This window comes from Dipodomys spectabilis, unplaced genomic scaffold (genome assembly GCF_019054845.1).
Source record: "Dipodomys spectabilis isolate Male_0828 unplaced genomic scaffold, ASM1905484v1 ptg000481l, whole genome shotgun sequence".
NCBI classification, from domain to species: domain Eukaryota; kingdom Metazoa; phylum Chordata; class Mammalia; order Rodentia; family Heteromyidae; genus Dipodomys; species Dipodomys spectabilis.
Genome location: NW_024871158.1, coordinates 3020358 through 3041169, shown reverse-complemented (window position 1 = coordinate 3041169; position 20812 = coordinate 3020358). Strand labels below are relative to the sequence as shown.

General features: G+C 39.0%; 1 pseudogene; it reads left to right on the top strand.

The window, feature by feature from the left end:
- The first annotated feature begins 16270 nt into the window (after positions 1-16270).
- Positions 16271-16371, top strand: LOC122098620 (annotated as a pseudogene).
- Positions 16372-20812: the final 4441 nt, after the last annotated feature.

Below are 20812 nucleotides of genomic sequence, written 5' to 3'. Positions count from 1 at the left end.
CAAAGCCTTCGTGGCTTCAGTTCTTAAATGGCAGGGAAGGATGCTTTGTTCAAGCTGCAGACTTAGTACTCTTTGAGGGCTTGTTCCAGCTTGCCCAGGTTGGGGGGCTGGGCATGGGCAACCTGCTGAAAGCCCATCATCCAGGCCCTGTCCCTGAGCTCCTTTTGCTCAACGGTAGTGCTCTGCAACTTGAACCACTCAGGGATTTTGTTTGTTTATTTCTTGTGTTTTCCTGTGATCTCTTAAGAAATACAAGTGTCGCGGACTTTCCTGCCCAGGCTGCATTCAAATTGGCATCTCAGCCTTCTGAGGAGCTAGGATGACAGGGAGGAACCACTGACAACCTGGCTTACTTTTCTTCTTGTTGTTCTTTGTTTTCGTGACAATCTGAAATCTTAATGGTGTCATTCCAATGGTTTGCATTCGAAGAAAACTTCCAGGCCTGGAATTCGAATGCTAGGACTGGCACCCACAAATAGAGGGAGATCCTGCAAACTCATTCCTATTCCTTTGAATGCTATAAAATGGAATGTTATAAAAGTAATAAGTAAATTTGAAATTAATTCATGATTCTATTTTAGAATGCCATACAAAAATTATTGAATTTATATCTTCCATTCTAGCACCATGGTATGATTAAGGATATTGACTGATATTTTATTAATGCTTTTGTAAGTATTCAACGATGATTCTTCATTAAATGGAGGAATATTTAATAACTAATAATTGGTAATTATATATAGAATTTAATAATATCATATTCCCTCTGTATGTATATACATATATATATATATGTATGTAGGTATATATACATATATATGTGTGTATATATATATATATATATGTATATATATATATATATATATATATATATATATATATATGGCACTACTGTGGCTTGATTATAGGTCCTCAGAACTACCTGGCAGCTCAGTTTGCTGGAGGCTGGTGTGCTAAGGCTGTGACCCTATTTATGAATTGGGCATTGTAGACTGTGAGTTGAAATCCCAGCATGGTCAAAAATTTATTCAGGGAGTAATAAGCCAATTTTGACACATTTTTTTCCTTCTTTGTGAAAATCCTGGGTCTCAGTATATGTGATATGATGTAATAAAATAAATGTTACATGTACAATAATACTAAATAAATAAGGGTAATAAGTGTCATATGGAGTAAACCCATATGACATAGATCTAATATATGAATATCATATTTAATAGTGCTGGGGCTTCAATTCAGGCCCTGGGAACTTGTCTGAATTGCTAGACTTCAAGGATGGTGATCTTCCCCTTCACCCACAGTGCCTCAGAATTCCCCTACCCTGAGTTTAAATCCTAGGCCTGCCAGAAAAATGGTGCAAATTCCAAGCCAGGGCATTATTATTATTATTGTTATTGTTATTATTATTATTATTATTATTATGTTTTGGGCCAAGCACCGGGCTTGAACTCAGGTATTGGTATCTCTGCCTCAGGTGATCCTTGGATCCTAGGTCCCGAGTTCAAATTTCCGGGCTGGCAAAAATAAAAATAAAAAGGAGAAGGATAAAACTGAGAAGTTCAAGGAGGTGGATTTACTTTTTTTTTCTTTGCATTGTGACCATCCTGAGTCTAAATGATAATGCCTAGAAAGTGTACATGACCTTGCATTGTTGATATTTGGATGGCTATTAGTGAAGCCAAGCGGAAACCGGCAACTTAAGCCTGGAAATCTAATCCTGGACTGCCGGGATGGCAGGAGATTCTAAGAAACAATTTCCAATATACATCTGTGCGAATGGAATGTTGTAAAAGTAACAATTACATTAGTAGTTAGTGTACGATTATAAAATTATATATATATTATAAAATTATACACAATTATACAACATTGAATAATTTTCAATTAATATTTTATTATGTATTCAATCATGATGCTTAAAAAAGGAAGGAATAATTTAATTGCCAATAATTGGTGTAATATTTTATATGCAATTTCATAATATAGAGACATCTCACGTTATATACATCTATCCATCTATCTATATATCTATCTATCTACAAGTCTAAGCATTTATCTGTTTATACACTTGTCACTAATGGGGCTGAGTGATAGAGTGCTCGCCTAGTACGTACAAATCCCTGGTTTCGATTCCTCACTACTGTGTGCATAGGAAAATCCAGTAGTTGTGCTGTCGCTCAAACAGTTTAGCACTAACTGTGAGTATAAATGATTAGGGACTGTGTCTAGACCCTTACTCAAGACCCATGACTGGCTCCAAAACAAAAAATAAAAAGGAAAAGATAGAATGTTCTGACTGCAACTATATAAGGATAGGGCTGCAAATACCTCATCACAGAGCAAGGAGGGAGTCTAGTACTGAGAGCTGCCGTCTAACCTGACTTAGCCAGCTGCAACCCAGGTCCACAGAACCGGATGCTGCTGGCTTACTTACCCCTGTCATCCAAGATACTCAGAGGCTGAGATCTGACACTGGTGGGTTTAAAACCCAGCCTTGTCAGGATGTCTGTGAAACTCTGAGCTGTGGCTCAAAGTGGTAGAGCTCTAGTCTTGAGCAAAAGATCTTAGGACAGTACCCCAAAACTTTCAGTGCAATTCCATGGCTGATGCCCTCCCCCCAAAACCCCATCCCTCTAAAATCTAAATTTGGACTGTTTGTGAGGTGTTTCTGAAAGAATGGTGATACTGATGAAAGCACCTTAATTTAATGACAGCATGTGGGATACAGCTATGTGATGGAGTCCTTCAGGAGATGTTGTGTGTTGAATCATTCACGCGGTGCATTTTTTCATCTGGTTCTTGTAAGTGCTCCACAAGTAAGATGATGATTTGCCCCTGTCAGGGCCAAAATTATGTATGTACCTAACTCTAGTGAGTTGTCTCCTGCAGACAATTTTTTTGGTTTAAGTTTCTCAGTCATGAACCTTGAACTCAGGACCTAGCCACTGACACTTACCTGTTGGGATCATGGCTAGTGCCCTACCACGTGAAGCCAAGGACCCCTTGCAACAGAGTGTTAGGGTCTAGGCATATAGTAGCTAAAGTCTGTCATCCTGCCTACTCAGGAAGCTGAGATTTGACGATCTGGGTTCAAAACTATCCCGGACACAAATGGTCCCATGAGACATTTTATCTCCTATTCACCATTTAGAAACTTGAAGTGGAAGCCTTGCGCCTGTCATGCAAGCTACTCATGTGGCAGAGAGCTGTGGATCACGGGTCCAAAACCAGCCTGGGCAGAAAATTCCTTGAGATGCTTCTCTCCAGTGACCCACCAAAAACCAGAAGGGGTGCTGTAGCTCAAGCAATTGGCTTTAGCTGAAGAGCTCAAGGACAGCACCCAGGCCTAGATTTCAATTCTTCCAACTTCCAAGAGAAGAAAGAAAGAAACCTACAGTGGTGTACTGAAAATATGTCTTAGGGGTAAAGTGTGTTGCATGTATGAATACCTGGGTTTGATTCCATAGTACCACATCACTAGAAAAAAGCGTGAAGTGGCTGTGTGGCTCAAGTGGTAGAATGCTATCCTTGTACAGGAGAAACTCAGGTAAAGTACACAGGTCCTGAGTTCAATCTCCAGGACTGGTGTATACACACACACACACACACACACACACACACACACACACGAAGATACCAGAAGTGAAGCTGTGACACCAAGTGGTAAAGCAAAGTTCTTTTGCTCTGAGGTCATGATCAGCACCCTGGTCCTGTGTTCAACCGCAAAACCTAGCCACCCAGGGCCCAACTAGGAGAAGTCAAAGGTTTCAAAATCTGATAAGCTTCACCAGCCCTAGATGACAGGAAACATTGTGATATTACACATGTGCTTAGATTTAGCAAGCTTCCAGAAACCTAGGGAGGCACCATTGCCAATAATGAGTCATTTCATTAGGTTCAGCTCCCTCGTTGTCTGCCAGAAGGACCCTTGACTTAATTGTAGCAGGTTATTTTAAAACTGAAACATAGTCTAACAAAGACAGGATAAGTGCAGGGAACTTGGCCTATCATGGGAGGTGGCACAAATAAAGACTTCCTGTCAAAACAGCACTGGGGAGAGTGATAGCTCGGGGGTACAAAGAGGCCTTTTTCTCCTGGCCTTCAGAGCCAGCCCACACTCCTCCTCACTAATTGGCCTCAATAGAGTTTTTTGTTACACAGCAGTACAGGAGTGAGGGCTTTTGTCTGTCTGTTCCAACAATGAGGCAGACTTCCTCCAGCAGTCCCCAGTGAGGAGAAAACCTCAGGCTAAAATGGGAACAGCAAATGGAGCCCCGGAACATGCACTGTCTTGAAAGCACTTTCTGTGTTATGAAATCCTTCTATTCAAAGCAAATTTCCTAGCTGGATGCCTTTCATCATAGGGACTCTGGACCTTCACCGATAGAAATATATGCATACATACATGGGGAGACATAGTGTTAATGGCTTTTTTTTTGGCTGTTGCGGGGGTTGTACTATGAGCCTAGGCACTGTCCCTGACCTCCTTTTGCTCAAGGATAGTGTTCTGCCCTTGAGCCATAGCCCCACTCATGGAGATTTTGTATTCCTGTGATCCCTCAGAAATGAGAATGTGGTGGACTTTCCTGTCCTGGCTGAATTCAAACCCGCATTCCCTACCTCTCAGCCTCCTGAAGAACTAGTATTACAGGCAGGATCTGCTGACACCTGAGTTTCTTTCTTCTCATACTTTTCTTTCATCGTGACAATCTGAAATCTTCACAGTGTCATTCTAATGGTTTGTATTTCAAAGTAAACTACCCAGGTCTGTAGTTCAAATGCCAGGACTACCACCTACAAATGGTGGGAGATCTTGAGAAAATTATTCCTATCTATAGGAATGCTTATTGGAATGTTATAAAAGTAACTATTAAATTTGCAGTTATTTCATGATTCTCTTATAGAATGCCCCACAAAAAGTATTGGATTATGTCTTCCATTCTAGCACAATGGTATGATTCCCCTAATTAAGGAATACTGACTACTTTTACATTAATGCTTTAATAAGTATTCAACCATTATACTTCATTAAGTGGAAGCGTAATTCAATAACTAAGAATTCATAATATATATAATTTAATATCCTTACATTCTCTCTCATATATATATAGCAAACTACACATCTGTCTGTCTGTCTATCTATCTATCTATCTATCTATCTATCTATCTATCTATCTATCTATCTATCTATCTATCTATCTATCTATCTATCTGTCTGTCTATCTGTCTGTCTGTCTGTCTGTCTGTCTGTCTGTCTGTCTGTCTGTCTGTCTGTCTGTCTGTCTATCTATCTATGTATCCACCACTGCTATTGCTTCATAGAAGGTCCTCAGAACGGACTGGCAGCTCAGTTTGCCAAAAGCTTTTGTTCTACAACTGACCCATTCATGAATTGGGCATTGGGGGCTGTGAGTTCAAGTCCCAGCATGGCCAAAAGTTTATATGTGGAGTAAGAAGCCAATTTTGACACATTTATTTCCTTCTTGGTGAAAGTCCTGGGTCTCAATATGATGTATAATCCATATGCAAATAAATCCATGTGATAAGATGTAATAAATGAAATAAATGCTATATATGTAATAATACTAAATAAAATAAATAAAAATAAATAAGGGTAACAAATGTCCTATGGAGTTAACCCATGTATGTAAATAGATCTCATGTATGAATATTATTTTTAACAGTGCTGGGGCTTGAATTCTGTCCCTGGAAACTGGTCTGAAATTCTTGTCTTCCACGACGGTGAGTTTCCCCTTCCCCACAGTGCCAGAGAGTTAATCATACCCTGAGTTGAAATCCCAGGCCTGCCAGAAAAATGGTGCAAATTCCAAACCTGGGTCTTAATTTTTTTTGACCAGGATCATGCACTGTCTTGGAAGCACTCTCTGTTCTATGACATCATTCTATTCAAAGCAAATATCTTAGTTGTTTGCCTTTCTTCATAACGACTGTATGTTCACCGATAGAAATGCATGCATACATACATAGACACATGGAGTTACTGACTCTTTTTTATTTTTGGTGCAGGTCCTGAGACTTGAACTATGAGCCTAGACATTGTTCCTGAGATCCTTTTACACAAGGTAGCACTTTATTGTGCCTTAATCCATGATACATCATTAAATTGGGGCGTAATTTAATACCTAATACCTAGTAATTTAACAATAATTTAATACCTAATAATTATTAGTAATATATCACATGTAATTTAATAATATACAGACATCTCACATTCTATAAATATATTTACATGTTTAAATATACAGTGGAATATATATATACATCTCTCTCTAAATATATATATATGTATATTAATTTGCAGCAATTTACAAATCTACCTATTTATACATTGGCCACTCCTGGGAACTGCCTGGCAGTGAATTTGTTTGAGACTGCTGTGCTTTCAATGACACCTTGATTAATTGGTCACTCCATGCCCTGAGTTCAAATCCCAGCAGTGCCGAAGACAATAGGTGAGTAAGAAGCCAATATTGTCCTGTTTTCCTTTTTGTGGAAATATTGTGTCCTAGTTACAATATGTAATATCTATGCAAATACATATATATGATACACATTATACATGTATATAAATATTATTTTTGCTTGTTCTGGGGCTGGAATTCACACCCTGGGAAATGCTCCTGAATTTTTTTCTTCCAGGAGGTGAGCTTCCACTTCACCCAGAGCAAAATAGAGTTCCCCAGTCCCTGAGTTCAAATCCCAGGTCTGGCAGATAAAATGGTCCAAATTCCTAGCCAGGACCTTAACTTTGTTGGTGGTGCAGGCATGGGGCTTGAATTCAGGTCATCACAACTCTGCCTCAGCCTTGATTACCCAAGGCTGGGGTGGTGCAGCTTTTACACCCACAGATGATCCAGGGATCCTAGGACCAGAGTTCAACTCTCAGCTTTGGCAAAAAAAAGAAAAAAGAAAAAAAAAAAAAAACCAACCAAGATGGAAGAGGAAAAACCAGGAAGTTTTACACAACAGTTTTACCTTTGTTTCCTTAGCACTGTGACCATCCTGGGTCTTCATGACTCGGCTTGAAAATTGTATGAGACCTTGCACGGCCGAAGGCTGGTAGGCAGTCAGTGAAGCCTGAGCCCAACTCAAAAACCTAGGCCCTGAGTTTGATCCTGGAACTGCCACCTACAGGGCTGAAGATCCTAGAGAACTCGTTCCTATCTACAGGAACAATAATAGAATGTTTGTAATGTACTAATTAAATTACTAATTACCTAGTCATTCTAGTATAAGATTGTATGAAATAAATATAGGTCATTGATTAATTTAATTAATACTTTATTAAGTTTCCTACCATGTTTAACTAATGGAGGCATAATTTTAGACTAAATAATTGGTAGTAATAGAATATATAAAAATAAGATATGGACATCACTCTTTATATAGAATTATACATTAGAATCTACATAAATGTCTATCTGTCTCTCTATAAATTTATTTATAGATGCATATACATATGTAAATACACACACACACACACACACACAAACACACACACACACTTGAATCTACACATCTATCTGTTTATATATTGACCACTCCTAGGGCTTGATCTCAGGTCCTCAAATTTGCCCTACATCTTCATTTGAATCAGACTGTTGTGCTAACATTGACCCATTCATGAAGTTGGCCTTCTAGGCCTGAAGTTCAAATAACAGAACTGCCCAAAACTTAATCCTGGTGGAAGAAGCCAATTGTCCCACTTGTTTTCATTATCAGTGAAAGTGCTGGGTCTAAGGAATGATAGGCAAATCTGTGTCCTATGTAATAAGATGTAAAAAAATGTTATACATGTAATCATACTCTCTAAAATATATAATAAATAATTAAAACACAAAATAAAATGAATAACTACACTAACTGCCATATGCAGTAAACATGTGTATGTAAATATAAATCATGTATTTTAAATGTATACGAATATTATTTTTTTGAGTGCTATGGCTTGAATTCAGCCCCTGGGATCAGGCCTGAATTTCTTGTCTTCCAGCTCGGTGAGCTTCCCCTTCCCCCACAGTGCTGCAGATTTACCAAAACCCTGAGTTCAAATCCCAGGCCTGGCAGAAAAATGGCCTGAATTCCAATCCAAGGAACCTCATAATTTTTTAAATATTTTTAATGTATGTCTGTATCTGTCTGTCTGTATGTGTGTGTGTATTTTTATTTTGTCAAGGACAGAGCTTGAACTCAGGGCATGGCAACTCTGCCTCAGCTTTGATCACTCTACGCTGGGTTGCAGCCACTGGACACACAGCCAAACCTGGGTCCTCAAAGGCTGACAAGAAAAAAAAACAAAAACACCCGGCAACATTTTTCTTTTCAAGTTGATCATCCTGGGTCTGAATGGCACAGCTGAAAAGTGTTTGTAACCTGGCATTGCTGAAGTCTTGTGGGCTTCCAGGGAAGCCATAGGCCAACATGGCAAAATAGACTCTGTGTTCGAAGCCCAGTCCTGACCCCTACCAACGGAGGGAGATCCTAAGAGTCTCGTTCCTATTCACAGGAATACCGATGGAAATTATGAATGTCAAGGTTGAATTTGTTGTTTCTGAATGATACTACTATAAAATTAGAGACTGATTTTAGGAGGCTGATGGATTTTAATGAATATTTTTTGACACATTAAGAGAATACTATTAATTACATGGATGCAATAGTTTAGGGACAGTGGTTAATTTAATTAATAATTCATTAATATGAAAACAATAATATTAATTACATGGAGGCATAATAAATACCCAAAAATTGGTAGGAATGTAGCCTATATTACTAAATAATGTATAGACATCTTTGGCACTCTATAAATATCTATATCTATTTGTGTACTACCTTCTGCATGTAAGTCTGTTCTTATTTTGTCAACCTTTGGGGCTTAATCTCAGGTGCTGGGAACTGCTTGTCAGCTCCATATGCCCCAGGCTAGTGTGCTGACACTCACCCATTCATGAATTGGGCTTTGTGGCTGTGAGTTCAGATGCCAGCACTTACAAAAATTGAATTGTGCAGTAAGAAGCCCATGGTGACACGTTTTCCTTTTCTGTAAAAGTCCTGGGTGTCAGGTATGAAGTTTCATACATAGGCAAATCTATATCCTATGTAATAAATGCTGTAAATATTCCATGCATAATAGCAGTCAATAAAATAAATTGAAAATGAATAAAACAAAAAAAAGAGGAATAACTACACTAAGCACAATTTGCAGTCAACATACGCGGCAGGATGTCAGGGACTGGGGACTGCCTGGCAGTTGATTTGGCTAGAGGCTGCTGGGTTGGCAGTCACCCATTCATGAAATGAGCCTTTTAGGCCATGAGTTTAGATCCCAGCACTGCCAAAAATGTAATCTTGGAGTGATAAGAGGAGTGTGACACATGTTTTCCTTTTCTGTGAAAGTGCTCAGTGTTAGGTAGGATGTATAATTTGTGTGCAAATCTATATGTTATGTAATAGGATGTAATAAAGATAAAAATGTCATAGGTGGAAGAATTGTCACTACAATAAATGATAAACATTGAATTAGTAGTGAATCATTCTAGGATAAAATTAGACACAATAAGTATAGGAAGTACATTAAGTTTAATTAATATTTTATTAAGAATTAACCGAATAAAAATTACATGGAGACATAATTAAATACCTAATGATTGGTAGTAACACATGATGCATAATTCAATAATATATAGACATCTGTCTCATTCTATGAAATATTAATTATACGTATGGATATATGTACATATATGATAAACAATACTGATATTGAGTAATTATTAACTGATGCTTTATTAATTGTTAACTGGGACACATCATTAAATGGAGATATAATTTAATACCTAAGAATTGGTACTAATATTATCTATAATTTAATAATATGCAGACATCTCTCTTTTTGTGTCTACAATATTTATATACAGAAATCTCTATCTATTTATACCTTTTTCACTCCTGGGGCTCGGTGCTTCAGTGCTCACTTAGTAATCATGAAGCCCTGTGTTCAATTCCTCAGTGCCACATAAATAGAAAAACAGGAAGTTCTGCTATCTTTCAACCAATTGAGTGCTAGCCTTGACCAAAAATGCTTAGGGACAGTGTATAAGCTCTTACTCAAGCTCCAGGACTGCCACCAAAAAAAGGTAGGATGTTCTAACTGCAATTATAGAAGGACAGAACTTGCTCATTACAGAGCAAGCTAGGTGTCTGGTGCTCACAGCTGCCACCTAACCTGACTTAGCCACATGTAAACCACTGCAACCCAGCTCCATGGGTTACCCATGTCATCCTGGATAATGCCCGTCATCTTAGCTGCTCGGGGTGTTTAAACCCCAGTCCTGGCAGGATGTCTATGAGACTCTTCAAAATGTGGCTCCAAGTCATAGAGCTCTAGCCTTGAGCAAATATTATTAGAACAGTATCCCCATGCTTTCAGTTCAAGCCCCATGACTACCTCCCCCAAGTAAAATACCACCCCATTAAACCATTAGATGTGAACTTGTATAGTTTGTGAAATTTTCCTTAAAGAACGGTGATATTGATGATAGCACCCTAATTTTAATGACAGCTTGTGGAACAGAGCTATGTGCTGAGTCCTTCACAGGGTGCAGTGTTCTGAGTCCTACATTGGGTGCTAAGTGTTTCACAAGATGCTGTGTGCTGAGTCCTGCGAAGAGTGACATGTACTGTGTCCTTCACAGGGTGCATTCTTACATCGTGCCCTTGTAAGGGATCCACAACTGAGATGATTATGCAGACAAGAATATTGAGGCTCAGATATGTTCCCATAGCAAGTACAAAATTATGTATTACTGAAGACTAGTGAGTTGTCTTCTGCGGACAAATGTTTTCTTTTTTTTCCTGCCATGAACCTTGAACTCGGGTTCTAGGTGCTGACCCTTACCTCTAGGGCTCATGGCTAGCACTTCACCACTTGGAACCATGGACCCCCTTGCAGCAGAAGCCACGGCCAAGGGGTCAGTAGCTGGTCTGTCATCCTGCCTTCTCAGGAACCTGAGATCTGAAGATCTGGGTTCCAAAATATCCCAGACAGAAAAGCTCCCATGAGACTATTATCTCCAATTCACCACTAAGAACCTGAAGTGGGAGCAGGGTGCTTTTCCTCATGCTGGTAATCCTAGCTACTCAGACGAATGAGATCTGAGGATCATGGTTCAAATCAAGCCTGGGCAGGAAAGTCTTTGAGACACTTAGCTCCAATGAACCATCAGAAAACCTGAAGTGGTGCTGTGGCTCAAGTGGTAGAGCACAAGACTTGAGCTGAAGAGCTCAAGGAAAGCACCCAGGCCCAGACTTCAACTCTTACAACTGACAACAACAACAACAACAAAAGACAGAAAACACTCACAAACCTGAGGTAGAGGTCTGGGAAAGTGCATTAGGGATAGAGTGCTTTGCATCTATGAAACCCTGGGCTTGATTTCTCAGGACCACATCATTAGGAAAAACCCTGAAGAGGCTCTGTGGCTCCAGTGGGAGAAGGCTATCCTTCTATAAGAGAAACTAGGTACAGTACTCAGGTCCTGAGTTCAAGCTCCAGGACTCATGTATGTGTGTGCGTGCACACACACCAACACCCACCCAACCCCCCCCACACACACAAACACACACACTCACAGACCAGAAGTGATGTTGTTACACAAAATGGTAAAGCACTGGGCTTCTGCACTGTGCTCCTGCTCAGCACAAAGGCCTTGTGATCAAAACCTAGCCACCCAGGGCCCAACAAGGAGAGGTCAAAGGTTTCAAAACCTGATGAGCTTCACCAGCCCTAGATGACAGGAAGCTTTGTGATATCCAACATGTGCTTGGATTTCCCAAACCTAGGAGAGGCATCATAGACCCATCATTGCTGGCAATGAAACATTTCATTAGCTTCAGTGCCCTAGTTGTCTGCCAGAAGTACTCCTGAATTATATTGAGCACTTTATCTGAACACAAAACATAGTCTCACAAAGGCAGGATAAGTGCACATAACTTTGTCTGCCATGGAAAGTGGCACAATTGAATGCTTCCTGTTAAAACAGAGCACTAGGGAGAGAGATAGTTTGTGGTACAAAGAGACCCTTTTCTCCTGATCTTCAGAGCACGCCCACACTCATCCTCACTAACTGGCTCAGGTGGAATTGTTTGTTACCCAGCTGTACAAGAGTGAGGCCTTTTGTCTGCCTGTCCACACAATGTGAGAGACTTCTTCCAGCAGGTCTGGGATGCAGAGAAACCCTCAGGTTACACTGGGAACAGTGAGGGGTTCCCTGGAACATGCACTGTCTTGAAAGGAGCCTCTGTGTTATGAAATTATTGCATTGAATACAAATTTCCTAGCTTGGTGCCATTCATAATAGCTATTCTATAGCTTCACCAATAGGAATACATCCATACATAGACAATGACATGGAAGTACAGGTTCTTTTTGAGGGGGCAGATCCTGAGCCTAGGCATTGTCCCTGAGGTCCTTTTGTTCAAGGGTAGTACATGAAGCTTGAGTCATAGCCTCAATGCTGTTCTTTTTGTGATCTCTTAGAAGTAACAGTGTCATAGACTTTCCTACACTGGCTGGATTCAAACTAAGATTCTCTCCATCTCAGCATCCTAAGGAGGTGGGATTACAATCAGCAGCCACTGACACCTTCTTTCCTTTCTTCTTCATTTTTTAATCTGGACAATCTGACTTCTTAGCAGGGTCATTCCAATGGTTTGAATTTATAAGTAAACTACCCAATGTTTATTATAGTTGCTTTCTCTCCTCATCTTCTTCTCTGGTCACAAGTTTGAGGCCAAACGTGAGAAATGAGTGTCACGGTATTTTGGAGCAAATATCCACAGGATATGCCATTTCTGTCACTTAGCATTGAGCTGCAGTGAATTTACTGTCTCAGGATTAGAGGACCGAAATCTGGAGTGATTCTCATATTGTCTGCATTGCTCCTTTTGCCTATAAAATGATCTAATTATTATGAGTGTTTTGTGTCTCCAACTTTAAGTATCTAGAACACACTATATGCATCTTTCTGTTTCTGTTTTTCTCTAGTACTTCTCGAGATTTAGACTATGGATTTGTGTGAAGCGGCTCCTCTGTGAATCCCTGAGAAAAGCCACTTGAAGCCTCCTCAGGAGATCGCCATTCAAAGCCAGCTGAGCAGGAAACTCGGTGAGACTCTTATCTACAATAAACCACCAGTGAACCAGAAGTGGAGCAGTGACTGAGAGGGTAGAGCTCCAGCTTTGAGAGAGAAAGCTGAGCAGGACATACAAGCCAGACCATGCAGGAAAGGCTGGGAGTTGATTATGTCCAATTAACGACCAGATAGGTCTTCAATTACTTTCTGTTGGCATGTTGCATGGGTCTAGGTGAGAAGTCTTGCCCCTGTTATCTGATGATACAGGTAACTGGGACCTGAGATCTTGGACCCATGGGTCCTACAGAAGAAAAGTATTTTTTAGACATCATATCAGCAAAATTTGGGCATATGCAGTAGGAATGCTTCAGAAATATGGAGAAAAACAGTTTGGGACCAGCGAGTTAAAACAATAAACAGAGCAGCAGAATAAAATCCCATATAGATTAGAGGAAAACAACACTCATTTTTTGCCATGAGAATTCAGAAGGTCATGTACACTTAGAAGGTATCACAAGTTTGTATCTAGAATATTGCATTGCTACATTTTATATTCTGATATATATTCTAAACCTAATTATTTATATTCTAATTCTATTTATTGGAATAAATATCAATTTATTTGTCAAATTATCAATTAATTCTAGTAAGTTTCATAGTGTGAAATATAAAATCATCACATATAAATATAAAATATATAACTAAATATAATATAATGAAAAGGCTCATGTTTTGCATTGTTCTGTTGTGTTTAGGGTATCAAAGGCAACTCTATTTTAAAGTATTATTCCATTATCTCTACCTCAGTGTTTGGTAGAGTTAAACCTAAAGCTTTACCATTTGTAGATTTACAGCCTGGAGGCAAGAGGAAACACTGTGGTTAAAACATTACCAATTTAAGGATGTTGAGCTTTTATTCATGTGTCTATTGGCCATCCTTCTTTCTTCTTCAGAGAAGTTTCTCTTTAAGTCTTTAGCCCACTTATATATTGGGCAGTTGTTTCTTTGAGTATTTGTTGTTGGGGATTTAATTTTTTGAGTTCCAAGTATATTTTAGATATGAGACACTTGTCCGTTGTATGGCTAATGAAGATCTTCTCCCAATCCGTGGGCTTTCTATTGATCTTGCTAGCTATGTCCTTTGCCATGCAGAAGCTCTGCAACTTCATCCAATCCCATTTGTCCAACCTTTCTTTGATTTGTTGTGTTTCCGGGTCTCTATTAAGAAAATTTCGGCCTGTACCAAGGAGACCTAGGATTTCTCTTCTTCCATCCTGTAATGTTTTCAGAGTGTCTGCTTTGACTCCAAGGTCTTTGATCCATTTGGAGTTGATTCTGGTGCAGGTGATAATGCAAATCAAAACAACATTGAGATACCACCTCATCCCAGTTAGAATGGCAAAATGAAGAACTCTAATAACAACAGATGCTGGAGGGGATGTGGACAGAAGGGAAACTTACTGCATTGTTGGTGGAAATGTAAACTTGTTCAACCACTTTGGAAAGCAGTATGGATGTTCTAAAAAAACTTCACATAGAGCTCCCCTATGACCCAGTAATCCCACTTTTGGGCATTTACCCAAATGTTTAAAAACAAGACCACACTATAGCTACCAGCAGACCTATGTTTATTGCAGAATTATTTACCATAGCTAAGATACGGAACCAACCCAGATGCCCCTCAGTAGATGAATGGATCAAGAAAATGTGGTATATATACACAATGGAATTTTATGCCTCCATCAGAAAGAATGACATTGCCCCGTTTGTTAGGAAATGGAAAGGCTTGGAAAAAATTATATTAAGTGAAGTAAGTCAAGCCCAAAGAAACATAGCTCCCATGGTTTCTCTTATTTGCAATATCTAGTATATGTATGAGTCAAGCAGAAAAGGTCAGATAATGTGATGTTAGGAAAATAAACCTTTAGATACGTATTTAAGTGTTTTTTTTTCTTTCATACATTTGTTTCTAACGCACATATAAGATTATCTCTTTGTTGCTTTGTATGTCCCTCCCCTACATTATAACCCCTGCTTTCACTATATTTGATGTCGGTATAATTTGTGAAGGAGAAGGGGAAAAACAAGTCGTTTAAGGATACTGTTGTACCCGTTGCAACAACGAGAAGTACAAGTTGTCATGTCGAAAACGAACTTTACAATTTTGGTGGGGGGAGAGGATTGGGTGGGGGCCGGGGGGAGGCTGGGAAAGTATGTGAAGGGTAAACAAAGGAGGAGGCTGCAATGCTTGATAAGAAATGTACTCATTATCTTGCCCTTGTACCCTCTGTACATTATGTTCACAATAAAAATAATAATAAAAATAAAAATAATAAAAAACATTACCAATTTAAAGCCTAATAATGAAGAGAAATATATGGACTTCTCTTGCAACTATGAAAATATTTGGTGATAAAATGGCAGTAGTGTTAAGTTCCTGCCTGGTTGGAAGGTAGACAGGCCAAGACATTAGGTAATCATGCATATGAACAATTTTTCACTTTCTTGGCTTTAGCTACTTTTGAAATGGTAGGTATCATAAACAATCATATTTTGATAAAATACCTTCTAGTATGAACAGTTCTGGCTGAACTATTCATCTCTCTATGATCCCTTGTAACTAAGATTAGTTTTGTTCCAGTAATACAATCTATGCTGTCAAAGTAAGATATTCTGGTTGGTCTGTTCCTACATGGAAGAAGGGTAAAGGGTCAGGTAGACATTTGTGCCAGTAAGACCTCATTTGGGAAAATTTCAGCTGCATATGTTTAGAAGTACCTCTTAAACAAGGCTTACTTTGAATCCATTGGCTCCACAGAGCTAGCACAGTTGGATAAATAAGTACTTGAAAAAGCCATCTCCTTTGGACTTAGCTATAAATACTTGAAAGTATGATCAAATTCTAAATGAAAAATACTTCAAATAGTCATTGACAAAAAATTGCAAATGTGAGCAATCAACTGAACAACATATTTTTTTCAACTAATCACAGAATTTTAGGGAAATAAGATTAATAGCATTTTTAGGAACAATAACGTTTCCTTGTTACAAATAGGCACCTAAGCATATAAGCCTGTATAAATATTTCATCATTAAATACTTAAATCTACAGGATACTACATTCTTCAGCAGCTGGTATACCAAAATTACAACAATACAGAGATTAACATGGCACTTGTACAAGGATGATATGAAAATTTGTGAAGTATTCAAAGTTTTTCATTCTTCAGATGCAAGAAATGAAAAACAGCTATTAAAAAGTTGATTACAAAATTACAAGTGTAACAATACACATAATTCATATAATTAAAAGTTACTTTGACATCAATGTATTAAATTTTCACCTTAGAAGGGACTTTACATAGCATAACCTTTACACAACTTTTGAAATTAGACAACATTGTCGTTTCATCCCAAAGAAATATAATACAAAAAGACCTAGGGGAAAAAAAAGGAATCTTAAACTGTTTCTATATGGAATGCAATCTGAAAGGACACATTAATGAACCTATATGTTATAAAACAATGTAGAATTCAATGTATTATATCTAGGAGAGAATAAAATAGATTATGGACGCTATACAAACATAGAATATAGATTATTTTAAAATATACTTTTTCAGACAAACACCGGAAATATCTTTAGTTTCTATACTACTCATTTCAACAGATAAGTTAAAATTATTTCTGATTAACAAAATCACAAACTCTGGGGAGTTCTGGGAAGATGGTGGAGGAGAAGCTGGAGTCTAAGTAAGCTCTCCCATAGAAAGCAGTTTTAGAGTTCCAGTGAACAGTCCTAAGCCAGAGAATTACACAAAGTGTGCCATCACAGGACAGAGAGTTAGGACAGATTGGGAAACCCAGGCAAGGAGACACTTCTGAGCTCTTGCCAGCTGCCGCCGCCACTGCGGCGACTGTGGCGGCGGCAGGCGAGTGCAGGAGCCATACCTGAGCAACAGAGAGTCCAGGATGAAGGAGCCAGATGCAACGGGCAAGCGATTTCTACTCAACACCAGCAAGAACCAACAAGGAGCAGACATATTCATCCTGCAGTTCACAGACCAGAGACGACCCAGGAACCAAGACATCGGCATGAGTATAAGCCTGATGTCCTCACTCCTTCTCAGGGGCAGAGGAGGGAAGGCCACCCTTCCCTGCCCTAGCACCGGAGATCTCCATCTTGGATACCGACAAAGCTCAGAGGAACTGCTAGCTCCAACTCAGGCCTTGGAATAAAATGACTCATTTAGCAGGTCACAAGAACGTAATGGCGGCGTGACCTGCCAGACTCAGCTCCACCCAGGGAAAAGTCACCCAGCTTGGGTGCCAGCCCTAGGAGTGGGTTTCTTCACTGGGTATTCAGAGCCAGAGGCTGACCCTCCCTCTAGCAGCCTCCACAATCAACTGAAAATCAGTAAACAGAAACCCTGAGAATGGTTCCTGGCTGGGCTCTGTGAGGTTTTCACAAACTACCCCCGGAAAAGCTACTGATTGTTGAAAGGCCTCAACTCTACCCAGAACCTAGCCTCATCACTGCGTCCCCCTCCTTTGTGATACTCAAAGCAGATCTGCCTCCCAATGAACTAGCCTGGGAGGGGGATCGCCAAATCCTGGGTAAAGCAGAGCATTTTTCTGCCTGTTCAAACCAACTGACTTAAGAAACCAACCAAGCCACAGGACCACAAGCAGACCAGAGACTCCAGCAAGAGGCTGGTTACAGTCACAAGGGAGATACAGGATTTTTTCCACTCCTCCCAAAAAAATCAAAGACTTTTTTTTTCTCTTCTTCTTCTTCTTCTTTTTCTTCTTTTTCTTCTTCTTCTTCTTCTTCTTCTTCTTCTTCTTCTTCTTCTTCTTCTTCTTCTTCTTCTCCTCCTCCTCCTCCTCCTCCTCCTCCTCCTCCTCCTCCTCCTCCTCCTCCTCCTCCTCCTCCTCCTCCTCCTCCTCCTCCTCCTCCTCCTCCTCCTCCTCCTCCTCCTCCTCCTCCTCCTCCTCCTCCTCTTCTTCTTCTTCTTCTTCTTCGTTTATTTTTTATTTTTGGTAACTTATAAAACAACTGTTTTTTAATCTTTAGTTTTTGCCTTTTTTGAAAAAAAAATTGTTTTCCAGAACCTTTTTCCTCTTATAATTTTTATTTTAGGGATACATGAGTGTGCGTTTTTCTTTCTTTTTTGGTTTTCTTTCTCTTTTTTTCTTTTTCAATTATGTTTTTGTTTAGCTCTACTGAACTTCTGATCTTTTTCTCCTTCCTTTCTTATCCTTTTCATCTTCTCCTCTCTTTCGTTCTTCTTTATGTGACTTATTTTTTGTTCTGCACATCCTCAGATAAACCCGTTGTTCACTATTAGACCCTATCCCCCATTGTGTACACACTTAATCCACAAATTTATTACTCAAGTCAAAACCTCTAAGACTTAAATTCCTTAATAGCAGTACTACCTCTTTATACCTATATAATATTTTAAGCATTTTTATTTTTAAGTTTTTCACATCTCCTTTATATCCCTCCTCTTCTCTCAATAAATTCACATTCTTATCTAAATAGATTGTTATCGATTCTACATAATTTTATTAATTTTTACCTTTCTATTTTTTCTAGTCTCTTTTCTTTTCCCGTTCCCTTTCTTCTTTTTTCTCTCTCTCTACTTTCATCCTACCCAACCTATTTCCTGCTTTGAGATTAGGACTTAGTTAACTCTCCCTAAGCCTCCCCACATCAATCTATTCCTATTTTTTACCCACATTTCTCCCTAGACCTAATAATTTCTGGTCTTCCAAATTCTTCTTTGCAGTTTGTAGCTCAATAACCTATAGTTCTTTGAGGTTCAATAGATGTATCTGTTGAACTAGATAGTATCTGTAGACTATTGACTGTGCAAATTCAGACTTGGGTTAATGCTTGCCTTAAGATAGTGTTCTAGCACAAAACTGGTGCTATTTTCATCTCAAATGGACAGAGTAAGCCGGAAAAACAATAGAAAAATGGGAAATCCGGGTATCCCAAGTCCCAATCTTGATAATCAGGGGACAGAAAAGATAATGAATAATCCAGAGGAGAATTCCCAAATAGCTCTACAAACACTGCTGGCAAACATGATAAATCAAAAGATTGAAAGCGTACAAAGGACTATGTATGAGCGAGATAGGGAGAGAGAGGAGGCAATCCAAAAGTTTATATAGGAATATCATAAGCGTGAGGAAGCTACTCAAAAACTGATACAGGATTTGCATGAGCAGCTTGAGAATACTCAAAGAGAAAGGCAGGAATGGCGTGAGCAGGCTGAGAACACTCAAAGAGAACTACAGGAATCCCACAAATGGGAGGAAGCTAATCAAAGAGTAATACAGGAATTGAGAGAGCAGGATGAGAATACACAAAGATCACTAAAGGCATTCATGGAATCTATTAACAAAGAGCTGAAGAAAGTCAGGGAGACCACAAAAGGAATGCTGAATGGAACCCAACAGAAGGAATGGGAGTCCAAAGAAACCATAACGAATCAACTAAGTGATTTGAGAATAAACACTGAACATCAAATTGAGGAAGAAAAGAAGTTCATACAAGATCTAAAACAAATCTTCAACAAAGATTTTGAAGCCTTAAAGCTGACCAATTAGAAGGAAAAGAGATAAAAAACAGAGTAGAAAGTCTTCACAGCAGGTTAGACCATGCAGAAAATCGAATCTCAGGGATTGAAGACAGCCTAGATATTATAGAAAAAGAACATACAACCAATCAAGACAAGTGCAAGAAAAATGATAGATCTAACCAAAAGTTGGAAGACACCATCAGAAGACCTAATCTAAGGATAATGGGTGTAGAGGAGCACCTAGAAACAGAAGTTAATGGCCTAGGAAATTTATTTAACAGGATCCTAGCAGAGAACTTCCCAAACATGCAAAAAGATAGGCCTATTCAGATACAAGAAGCTTTTAGAACTCCAAACAGACCAGACCAGAATAGGACATCACACTATCACATTATAATCCACACAGGATCAACTCAGACCAAGGAAAAGTTCCTTAAATCTGTCAAGGAGAAAAGCTTAATAACCTATAAAGGGAAACCAATTAGAATCACCTCAGATTTCTCAGCAGAGAAAATCAAAGCAAGAAGAGCCTGGAATGATGTATGCCATGCCCTAAAAACAAACAACAATCAACCAAGAATACTGTACCCAGCGAAACTCTCCTTCATAACTGAAGGCCAAATAAAAACCTTCCATAGCAAAGAGAAATTGAAAGAATACATCTCCACCAAACCAGGCCTACAAAAGATTCTTAAAGATGTCCTACACATAGAAAACCAACAAGACCAAAATAAAGACAAAGAAACTGCACATAAACTGAGAATCTAAGAACCATAGGAAAAACCCAGTTTTCACAGGCCCCAAGAAGGTGGATTACATGGCAGGAACTCCCAAATAGCTCTCAGTCCTTTCTCTTAACGTTAATGGACTGAACTCTCCAATTAAGCGACATAGACTGTCTAGTTGTATTAAAAAAGAAGACCCTTCTATCTCCTGCCTTCAGGAGTCACATCTTGCCCGTAAAAAGAAACACATATTCAATGTTACAGGTTGGAACAAAATCTACCAAGCAAACGGACACCACAAACAGGCGGGAGTTGCAATCCTAATATCAGATAAAATAGACTT